The sequence below is a fragment of the Zonotrichia leucophrys genome, chromosome 1, assembly GCF_028769735.1.
Source record: "Zonotrichia leucophrys gambelii isolate GWCS_2022_RI chromosome 1, RI_Zleu_2.0, whole genome shotgun sequence".
NCBI classification, from domain to species: Eukaryota; Metazoa; Chordata; class Aves; order Passeriformes; family Passerellidae; genus Zonotrichia; species Zonotrichia leucophrys.
Window position 1 is genome coordinate 47057947 of NC_088169.1, and position 11997 is coordinate 47069943.

At 34.3% G+C, this 11997-nt stretch overlaps 1 long non-coding RNA gene across 2 annotated transcripts; it reads left to right on the forward strand.

Moving 5' to 3' along the window:
• Positions 1-664: 664 nt before the first annotated feature.
• On the forward strand, positions 665-9778 carry LOC135451462 (uncharacterized). Of its 2 annotated transcripts, none has more exons than XR_010441337.1 (3): positions 665-1298; positions 8861-8936; positions 9452-9778. It is a non-coding gene; the product is annotated as an uncharacterized LOC135451462 (long non-coding RNA). The 2 variants fall into 2 exon arrangements; XR_010441347.1 differs by having other exon boundaries at positions 8864-8936.
• Positions 9779-11997: the final 2219 nt, after the last annotated feature.

The following is an 11997-nucleotide window of genomic DNA, read 5'->3' on the forward strand; positions in this document are numbered from 1 at the left end:
TCAAAACTGCTAGATATCCTAACTCTAGGAAATGATTCATCTTTCAGATGAAGATAAATTATTGTATATGCATCAGAGAAACTGAATGAATTAAAATGCAAATAAAGGTTCCATGATGAAATATGCTAAGTTGACTTCTAAATAATTTGCTTACTATTCAGCCTTCATTATTTGTAAGAGTGGTTTATTATTTTCTGTCCTCAAAACCTGAAGGCATAGAAAAGTTCAGTCATTCTGAAAGAACTTTGCTTAAACAAACTACTGCTAATCTTCTGCTTCAGTGATAATTTAAAATTATTAAAATTTAACTGTCTTATCCTGAGAATCTTCTCAACAGAGAGAAGTTAACATTAGGGTTTTTTTCCCATAATTTTGAAATTTGGTATTCACCATTGTAAATAAAATTAAGAAGAAAATAAAAATTATATTTTTCAGCAATTTCTTGAGTTTCAGATATCATCCTTCCTGTCTTTGCTAGGGACAGAATCTTCATCAGTCACTTGGATAAAGGGATGGAATGCACCTGCGCTGCAATTTTGTGGGTGGTACTAAATCAAGGGGAAATTGTTGTGGGTTGGGGGCCAGGTTGCCATTCATACAGATCTCAACAAAGTGTTAAGAATACACCAACAGACACCTCATTAAGTTCTGCAGCAGAAAAAATTCAAACTCCTTCCTGACTCAAAATAACTCTGTGTCTCAGCATAGGCTCAGAGCTGATTGGACAAGAAAACTTTTTATGGAAAAGAGCCTGGAAATGCTCTTGTAAAATAAGTTGACCAGGAGCCAGCAATGTACTCTGGCAGCAAAAAGACTAACTGGGCTGTCTCAGCAATAGTATAGCCACCAGGTCAGGGAAATTATTATTCTGCTTTATTTGACCCTTGTGAGATTACCTGGAATGATGCATCCAGCTTTGGACTCCCAGGTACCGGGAAAATGTCAGTGAATGGGAGAGACTCCAGCCAAGGGATACCAAGGTGCTCAGGGGTCTGGAGCATAAAATGTGTGAAGAAAGGCTGACAGAGCTGAACTTGTCCAGCCTGAGGAAGAGAAAGCTGGAGCAGGGAGCTCATATTATTCTACAGCAACTTAGAGGTGCTGTACAGATGATACAGTTGGACACTTGTCATACATGAACAGCAAAGGCACAAGAGGCAAAAAAAACCTGTGGCTGCAAAAAAGGAAAATTCCTACTGGATACAGACATTCTTCTCAGTGAGAGATTAAGCACTGGGACAGCTTATTTCAAAAGCTTGCAGAATTTTTGTCTTTGAAGATGTTCAAAACTCACCTAGGTAAGGCCTGAGCTAATATTGAAGTTGCTCCTGCTTTGAGCCGGTTGTGTGAGTAGGTGACCTTTGGAGGTCTCTTTTAACCTCCTTTTTTATGTGATTTTATGATTCTTTCCATTTTTAGTCTACTTCATCACTTTTTTCATTAAAGTAAGCATCTTGAAGGTCTTATCTGTGGGCTCTGTATGTGTATGTGTGTGTGAACCTAGGACTGTATATGTACATGTACATTATATGCAGAGACATAATGAGTAACTCACTAATTTTCCAGAAGGTTAAAGTAAATCCTGTGAAAATAAAAAACAGAATGTGTATAAGCTGGAATGGTGCTTGTGTTAGGGCAGCCATTTAGAGACTTGGACAAGATGTAGTTCTAAACTAAATTAATCTTTCCTCACATGCTACGGTATAAATTAGCTCTTTAACATTTAAAACCAGCACATGGCTTATAAGCTTCTGAAAAGAAGCAAAGAAAAGTATATAAATTTTAGGATATTGAACTTCTTCCTAAGTTTTTCCTAAGTTCTTTTAAGTTAAATTTTTCTTTGAAACATAATTCTGGTATCCCAACTGCATGAAAGCAGAGCTATAAAGTCAGGAAAACTATAAAGAGAATGTGTGATTCTGGTTGCTGCCTGCAAATGAGGATGGGCAGTATTATTATTTCAATATATTTCTGCTTGTTCATTGCTTGGCATTCTTTTTTATCACTTTGCACTGTTGCTTTTCAAAAAATATTGTGTATATATATAACTGGATGCTGAGAAAGCAAACCTATTTGCTGCAAAATAATCCAAGATCTTTGAGACAATATGTGAACCAGTTACTTGCCTTGAGGAACTTACCTAAATCAGGTTTTACCTTTTTTTAAAAATATTAATTTAGATATAATTTGGTTCCATATAGAATTATAAACTGAGAGAGAACAGTTTTGGCAACCATTTAATGTCTTTTTTTATTAGGTTCTTTTTATTAGGCCTTAATTAGGCTTATTTTATTAGGTTAAAAACTGCTTTTGTAAGTTTCAAAGGCTTGTATATTTAATAGCTGTCATTCAAAGTTGAACTTGTGTTAGGTATTTATGTATTCTATTTATATTGTATATCCCTCATATCTTGATTAACTTGCTTGTCATGACTGCTAAAATATATCAAGTTATGTTTAATAAGAAAAAAAACCAAAAATATGTGTATAAGTGATTATGGATTCAGATAATTTTCAGAGGTATTGACAATTCTCCTCCAACCATAAATTAAAATAATTGAATGATTATGTGATTTTGAAGTGTTTCTGAATATGATGAAGTATGTGTACTTTCAAGAGGTTACAAAAAAATCCCTACTGTTATCCAACAATGAAAGAAAAAGCTATTTATTTTTTAGAACTTTTAGAAAAAGTGTCAGAAATCATTTTTTCTTTCTTCATTTTACCATAGAACTGAAGAAAACTTCTTAATTTGAACTTTTTCACATAACAAACAATAAGCATCTGTAATGGCAATGTGTCTGCCTAATCTTTGGTGCAAGCCTTGGATGCAATTCCAAATGGTGAAATTACTAATAACCCCTGAGAATAGCAGCTTCTGCTAGAAATTAAGGAAGAACCTGAGCTACAGAGCTGCTGATGCCATTCTAAAATAACAGTGTATCTAGCTGTAAGAGTAATTCTAACTGACCTCAGCTGCTTTGTGCCAGAGTTGCTAGGGCAACTTGTTCCTTGTAAAATCTTTCTGAGTTTCCATGAAAAAATAATTATTCTTTAACTGTTCTAGTGATTCAGCCTTCTGCTGGATTGTATATGTTAAGTTTGTTCAAATTCCACTTAGGGAGAGAGATTTTCTCATCATGGGTCCTAAAAGCAGTCAGTGTTTTGACATTTTCTCCTTAGAAACAAGTCAACAAGATGACAATTTTCTCGATGCCTTGGATAGCCTGCTACACATCAGTTTGATAGTGTTTTGCAGCTGTTTCAAAAATATATGTAGATGGGTACTGAGGTAGATATTTCTGCAAGTCACAGAGCCTATAACAGAAATCTAGACAAAAAGTGCCAGATATTTTTCATGCTATTTACCTTCAGTGGTCACAAAGAAGAGCCTTATACATAAAAAGCTGATTAAAAAAAAAAAAAGTCAGCTTTGCTTTTCTACCTTTGTTAAAATAAGATGATCTTACTATGTACTGTGTTTTTTATAATTAGAGGGTGAAGTCATGTACTATATGTCCTCTAAAGGAAATAGTGAATTTCAACGTGTAGTAGCATAAGTACATTTATTTACATGGGTGAATTCTGCTGTACTTAACGTTGTATTTATGCTTCTAAAGTGATGTATAAGCTCTTTAAAAACAAGTTTGTGTGACTAATGTTCCCTGAACATTTGCGTTTACAAAATGCTCATATCAAAGTGTGTGTAGGCGTGTTTAAAACTACCCAAATGCTTTTGAAAGACAAAGACCTTGCTAAAATTTACACTGTGGCTCCTTAATAGTGTTCCTGAACACAAGAACATGTCCAAACATGGAATTAGAGAATATGTTACAATGTTTGAATGTAAGGACAGTGTTTCATATGCTAGCATGTACGTTGCAGGAGACAGCATAACAGCATTTTCCATTTCAAGAAGAACAATATATGCAGGGACATAGATTCTAATATAATGCAGATTGCTGTAAATGCACTGATTTCAATGTTTGTGAAAGAATTCTTAGAAAACTCTCCCACATCTGCATCTTAGCAGAGGCAAAACAGATGATTGCCTAGGGCAGTGGATGGATGGAAGCAGCAGAAGCACCATGCAGCTGTTAAGATCTTTGCCTATTCCAGTGCCCTGGGAACCCTGTTCAATCACTGCCTTTGCATTTAGAGAAGGGAATGAATATATGGGTTTTATTAGAGATAATTTTCCCTCATTCATTTTCACAGTGATCCATCCCAGCTCATTCTTTTCTGAATATCAGCCTTAGACTCAGTTTCTGATTATTGGGGCAGCAAAATTTTGTTCTGCCTGTAACACTGAGAGACTATTAACAGTTTGTGAGTACTCTGTCCTTTTTCCATGCTGCCCTAAAAAACCCTTTTGGTGTGACATATTTCTTGCTGTTCTGCTAAGAAAGGTAAGGAATAGGCATGTTCTTCTACTTAAAAAATTTTTCGTGACAATTAATTCCCCAAAGGACTGACTCCCTCATATTCCAGCTATTAGCACCTTGTCACTAATTTCTGGAATTATATGATTATGTTACCACAACACTCATTTCAATTATCAACTTATTTCCAATTTCATAACATTTTACTATTTTACCTCAGTGTTATTTCTTCTTCTTTTTTTTTTTTTTTTTCCCAGAAGCACTCAGTTTACAGAGAAAGTTTTCCTACTTTCTTTCTCTTATTTCTTAGGACTGAATCTTCTCCAAATCATAGCATTGCAAGCTGTATGATTTTATTTGCATAGGCCCAAACCAAATATGCTTTTAAACACAGGGATAATTTTAGGCACTGGTATAGTATCATACAAACCTAAGAGATCGTTCACAATAGTAGATGATTGCTAAAATAGCAACCTTTGAGCGAGATTGTTGAAAAAAAATACAGTAAAGAGTTAAGTCACTCTGAGGAACTCATTAGAACATTCAAGTTATTTAATGTCTCAAAGCCCAGATCTGTGAAATATTTTGTTTCAGACCATATGCCCCAGAGGCTGATGCTCAGTAAGTGTCAGACTTTATTCTGTCAAGGTAATTATCCACTTGTTTTACAACACTGCCAGAGTATGATTATCATTACCTATGGACTATTTTGTCTTGCAATGACTAAACAATGTTGTAGCAGAAAATGCCAAAGGTTCTGAAAGAAACGTCTTCTAAGGCAATGCAAGGGTAAAAAATGCAATTTTTTTTCTTTCTAATCACATTTCTAGGATTTGTTAGTTCAAGCTTGTCTTTACATTCAAAGGTCAGTGGCTCTGATTTCCTTGAGTTACTCAAGGATTTCACAATGCCCTAGATACCTATGGTGCTCGTGTTATCTGGTCATATGAAAAATATCAGAAGTTAACTGAGCCTATGGAATTTCATATGCAGATGATTTATTCCTTCTTGTCCACCTCAGTTAGGGGTGAAGGAGTTAACAGCAAAAAAGTTTTGTGAAAAGATTCAAGGTTAAAAAAAACTCAAATAATACAGAGTGAAATGCACAAAAATACATGGACATGAACATTGATCACAACTACTGAGCAGAAAATAAAACAAAAAAAAAAAGTCTCTTGCTCCAAATGGACCTGAGTTAACACCTCTATAGAAGCTATTTAATATTCTCAGGGTTCATACCCATATGAATAGAATTTAATAGACTTTTACCTGAGGTGTTTAAAAAAAGAGGAGAATGAGTCTGGAGATATGGGCCATGACTGGCCCAGACATTAACTAAACCCAGATTAGCCCAGACTACATGTTCCCCAGGATTTCCCAGTCTAGTACAACCATTTAGCATCCAATTTACACCAATCCCTCCAGTTTCCATGGGAGCCACACCAGAAGGAAAGAAGCTGAAGATATTCACATAGTACACTGTATTCATGCAGATTTGGTGATAGATACACCCTGAAACAGATTTTCTCCCCACCTTCAATACTTGCAACTGGAGTACATGGTTTCCCCTCTGGGCAAAACAAGCAGCAAAGTGGCTGCCTGAACAGATACAAATTGCGACACTTAAGTGGTAATTTTCCAAGTCCCAACTTGAGAATGCACTAGTGTATGGGAAATAGTGTTGGGAAAAAAAGTGTGGAATAGAATTTAAAAAAAAATGAATTAACCATCAATCTCACCCATGAGGAGAAAATCCAAATAGTTGAAGAAACTACTGTAAAAATACACAGCACAGAACAATTTACTGTTTTACTCAGTGTGCAGCGTAAGAGATCTTGAGAGAGATCTTTGCTCACTTGTCCTGAGCTACGGGTGAGTATGGATGAATTTCAGATGACAGCAGGGGCCTTGACATGGGGAAAGATATTCCCACTATGTTGAGGACTTTCCATAAGGGAGAAATATACAGATGCTGCATGATTAGAGCAAGGGCATATCCTGACAATGGAAATCTTGAGTCTGTAAATTACCCACCAATAGCTGAAGAACTGCAGCCCTATGAGCTGGGTAAAACAAATTTGAGGATAACAAAAAGAATGAAGAACAAGGATCTAATGCATCATATACATATGTAAGAAATAGAGGGAGAAAATTTGAATGTAACATGGACTTGCAGATCAGTGAATGTGGAGCCAGGTGTGGAGTCAGTTAACAAGTAAGTAAAATAAAACTATGGAATTCCTAGTATGAAAAAAAAAGAAACCACCAATATCATATGCGTCTTGGTGAAGAGCTCAGGATGTAGGTGACTTTCTAGTCACTCCTGTGGCTGAAGCCAAGGACAGCTGAAGAAGCAGCATAAAACCAGAAAAAGGATTTTATATTAATATTTTTAATTTTTTAGCTTTCCTGCAATAAGTAGATATGGACTACTAATAAATCTTTGTTTAGCATGTTAATATTTCAGTTGCACTAAGAAGAAATTCTTGGGGTTTTTAATATTACATGCGTTTAGCTTTTGCCTATAGCAAGATTTGGAGTATAACATGAAAGGAGATTTGTTCCCTAATCTCTAAGAGCTCACTTTTTACTGCTTCAACTAAAAATTTGTAAAGAAACACTATGCTGAATTAATGCATAAGTTTTTCAGAAAAAAACTAAAGTTTGCAGAGAACTTTTTGGGGCTGCAGTCTGAGCTGAGCGTAGTCTGCTCAGTTTTCTTTTCAGGAAAAACAGACCTTCAAATGGATGTCTTGGTGCCTCATTCTTCTGATAACAGAAACTGGGGACAGTCTCTATGACACTTGCTGATGTCAGCATTCTTAATAGAGCAAAGTTAGTATCTATTATAGTGGTATTTGATACTAATTTAATGTAAAGTAAAAAAATGCAGAGAAAGAACAAACTAAAATAACAAATTAGTTTGAGGTACAGTTTTACAAGTTGTCTTGGTTGTAATTTCTGTGAAGAAAGAATGAGGTAAGAGAATCAAGGACTGCCAAGTCAAAACTGAAATATTATAATGAATGTTGATGCTTCATTGTGGAGCAATGAACCATCTATCACTCATCCTGACATTAAAGAATGATGATGCTTGATAGTTTCATTCTCTGTACATTGTTTAACTCCAGTCCACGCAAATTTGTTACTGTTAGACAGACAGCCCTATCAAACATTTGGAAAAGTCCCAAATTTCTTTTAGAAGCAAAACTATATAAAAAGTCTAATTCAAAGACTTTAAATAAAAAAAATTGCTGTTAAAATCTTTCTCAAGGAAAAATAAGATATATAAAAAATATTAAAAAGGAAAAGACATCCTAGGGTTGTTTACAAATATGACAAAGGGATAGATTTGAGGCTAATTTCTAAGAAGTTGATCTGTTACTTTTCTTGGTTAATTATACTTCTATGAAATGTCTCCAGGGAGGAATGCCTGTAGTGTGAAATCATGTAAACCCAACCAATTATCCTGAGGGGTTCTCAAATGCTAGATTTCACTCATTACTCCTATTTAGCCTGTATTTATTTGCAAGGTAAGGCAAGGTACCTAAGAAAAAAAGATCTTCTATCACTTGATCTAGATAGAACCAAGAGACTTGATAAATGCATTTTTTCTACTGCTTCCTAAGATTTCACTTTTTATTTCCTGATCTTAGCTTTTTTTTATTCCCTCTAAATGCTAATCTTGATAGAAATGTTCAAATCAGACTCCAAAGCAATTACATTTCCTTGAATATTATATCCTATAGCAATTCTCCACATTGGCCTATTGGCCTGAAGTAGTACTTCACCTGTACTTTGTTTTTGGAAGAAGATTTAATCTTATGTTTTTTTGATCCATCTTTTATTTTTTTTCTCTCAAGGCAAGCTTCAAAAAACAAATGTCAGAAAAATAGAATTCTGTTAATTATTTCACTTCTTCTCAGTGTTTGTGTTGAAAAACTGAAAGTTCTTATTTTCTAAATTCAGACTGGTGGTCCTGGCTCTCGAACTGGATGGAGTTCAGAAATAAGTCCAAGTCCCATAGCATGACTGTCTTATGTGACTAGCATTGTGATTTACTGACACAGGAACATTTAGGGAAATCTAATAGAGGGAATTAACCTGCAGACTCTAGGAAAGCCAATCTTATTGAGTCACTATCAGATTTAGTTGCACATTCAATGTAACTCTCCATAAATTAAAGTGCTGAAGCTTGTGGGATATACATTATCTATCTGTCTGTCTATCTATCTATCTATCTACCTATCTATCTATCATCTATCTGTCTGTCTATCTATATTTTTATTCATTAATTCAGGAATGGATGCAGAGCCATTCCCTTTGCAGTGGGATTAGCCACATTAATTGTGGGCATCTCTCTTGATAATAGGTGGCCTTAGCAGAAAGAGTTGGAGCAGTTCCCAGGGCAGAAAGGAGGAGGATAATTGTGCAGTATGGATTGTCATTGTATTCATTCTTTGTCCTTTTTTTGTACAGCAGTAAAGAAATACAACACAGGAAGCCAGCCTTATCTATCACACATCATCAGGCCCACAGTTCACCTTCGCTCCAGGTAATGCCATTCTGTAGAACTTGTACTTTGGGGCTCAGTAATCTAAAGATTTATAGAATGTCTTATGGACATTCACCTTAATCACCCCTTTTTTCCTCTAAAAATACAATCAGGTTAGTTACAATTTTACAAATGAATTTCTTAAAAAAGAAGCACCATAAGGCTGCAAGATAAAGTCATTTTCCAGTTGTCCCCGTCAGTTCGGTTTCAAGCTTCCAGAACAATACTTGCATTGAAAAACATATGGATTCTAACTCAGCCCCTTCCTGCAGTGCTGTGGTTGTGAATTCCAATGCCTAAAGTTATTCCTAATTATTTTTACCTTTGTATTAGATATTACACATGAAGAAAGACACCCTTCTATTCAGAAAGGTCAGCTTCATTATAATGAAAAACACTAAAGAATAGTATAGGGACTTATGATCCTATATTTTCAGAAAAAAAGGGATGAGAATTTATCTTTTGGTGTTCTGTATTACTGAGGCTTTATTTTATCTCTTCATTTATGCCTGCAGGACTAGCAAGGAAAAAAGGACTGAATGAAAAGCGTTCAAAGGAGCACAAAAGGAAGAATCCACTATCCCACTCTCCTGTCTGGAATCAACAGAATATGAATCTTCCACCTGTAACCAAAAAAAAAAAAATGCTTAACCCATAGCTACACAAACATTATACAAACATTATTCATGGAATAAAAACATATATTCTATATATTCTTGGAAATATAGTATTCCAGACTATACTACAGAGGGGTGACCAGCACCAGAGGTGGTGCTTATTGCAAGATAATATTGTAACAAATCGAAATGGGAAAAGGTCATGTAACAAAGAATGGAGCTCCAAGAATGAAGACCAGCGAACGAGATGGAGTTTTTTATGGTGTAGTATGCAGTGATGGAAAAGTCAGCCAAATGTTTATTTGAAAGCTGACTACTTCTGTTTTATTGCAGTTTGGACAAATACATAAATAATTCCTTAGATAGTTTAAAACAGAGTACCTCTTACAAGGCTCAGAATCACATCCTTGTGGGCTTTTAACATTTCACTTGGAGCCAAGAAAAATTTAAGTTTTTCAGCAAAGTTTCACTTGCTTTTTAATTGCTCAGTCTCATAAATCAAAAAAAAAAAATTCAATTAATTATGCCAAGCAGAATAGCTGAAAAATGTTGCATCAATGCCCATGAACTGAATTCATAATTTTAAAGCTTTGTATTCTGATAAAAGTTAGTCTATGGTTAGAGACATGCATTCAGCTGTTCCTATTAGAGTTATATAGTTTAATTTTAATGTGATTCTGAAAAGTGAGAGAAGTGATACAATATTATCTACCTATCAGTATTCAGTAAATATGTAAGTATAACATATACTACAAGGTCATCTTAGCTTTAGTTACAATAATTTTTCACTGAAAAAAATTGCAAATATTTAATTTTAGGTGTACTGAAAGGATCAACATTCAGAATAACTAATTCAAAACAATGCAGTTAGTAGATCAAATAATAAACCACGTATATGCAACATTTATTTTTCTACTCTCTTCAGCTATTCCTGAATCCCATCATCAGAGCTGTATTAATTTACTCAGACAGACCTTTAACATTGGTAAGATTACAGTTCTATGCATGACTTTTTTTCCATACATTAGTTATTGTAGGGAATTAAATGATATTTCCATTTGTGGAATTGAAATAAATTGAAGCTAAATGTTTAATAATATCAGCAAGGTGGAATTTTATATTGTTTTCTCTTTAAATATATATCAGAACATGGTTGCACAAAGGATGTGAGAGAGCAGTACTGCTCCATGATGAGCTAAATTTAAATGCATATTAGATTTTGTGCTTGTGGACCTTGTGGACTATTTTGACTTACTATAATTTAGAAAGTGTAACTGCAAATTAAATTTTCATGTCCAGTTGTTTGCAAAGACCTTTAACTCTATGGCACTAAGCTGACATATTACTGGACTTGTGAAAATAAAATTACATGTCCAACCTGTACCCTAAAGGACTCGTGCTGCTGCCTAACTAAATAAATTGAAAATCCTGTGTGCCTAAACAATTGCTCTTATTTTTCCTCAAATCAGTTTGGCAATTAAGTTTGCCTCATTCCTTTTGAAAAGTAAGCTATGTTCAGATATATTTAGGAAGAAATGTGCAATGCAGAATTAATATATATATATTCCTAGGTATTTAATCATAACTGAATAGTAAATACTTTGTATTCTGTTTTTATCCAATTAAATACAGTATTTTTACCCAAGAAAGGGAGATGAAGGGAAGAGTCAAAAACTTAAAATATTGAAAGATAATATTTATCACAAAAGAGGGATTTTAGCTTTCATAAGCACTGTATTTCATATTATTTTTTATTATTTCTTAACTAAGAAGCAAGCATTCAGAGATTAAAAATAGCATTTAAAATATTAATTATTTTAATTTTAAAAATTACTGAAATATTTTAATTTTTCTTCACAGTTTCACAATTTTCAGTTTATCAGTATTACTCTTCTATCCTCTCTTGGGAGAAACACAAGAGAATCCAGGGAATCTGAATAACGTGATACCCAGAGTATTTAAATAAAAAAATTGTACGGCAAAATAAATCCTGTTGCCTTGCAACTGTAGTATATCAAGGCAACTGAAAGAGACTCAGTATTTTTGTTCAGATTATGTGAATGTTTAAAATACTTAGCCAAGGTGAGGGGGAAAGGGAAACATTTTACATCTTAAAAAAGAAGTAATTTCTAAACCTGATCCATTTTGAAGGAAAAAGTAAGTGTTGGAGATAAAAAACTTGCATGTAATGAATCCTTAAAATTTCTCCCTGATGTACTCACACTGCTTTCATCCTCTGATCAAAATATGTTACTTGAAGCACATAAAATATTCTGAACACAGACCATTAAACCCAGCCCTTATTAGACACAGTGTATCTCCACACATAATTTGGATTTTTAGTGTCTGCCCAACTTGTGGAATCATGATAAAATATGTCTAAAACCACAAGGATCATCGTTTCCTGAAAGAAAAATGATACCACCCAAAACTACTGATTTTTT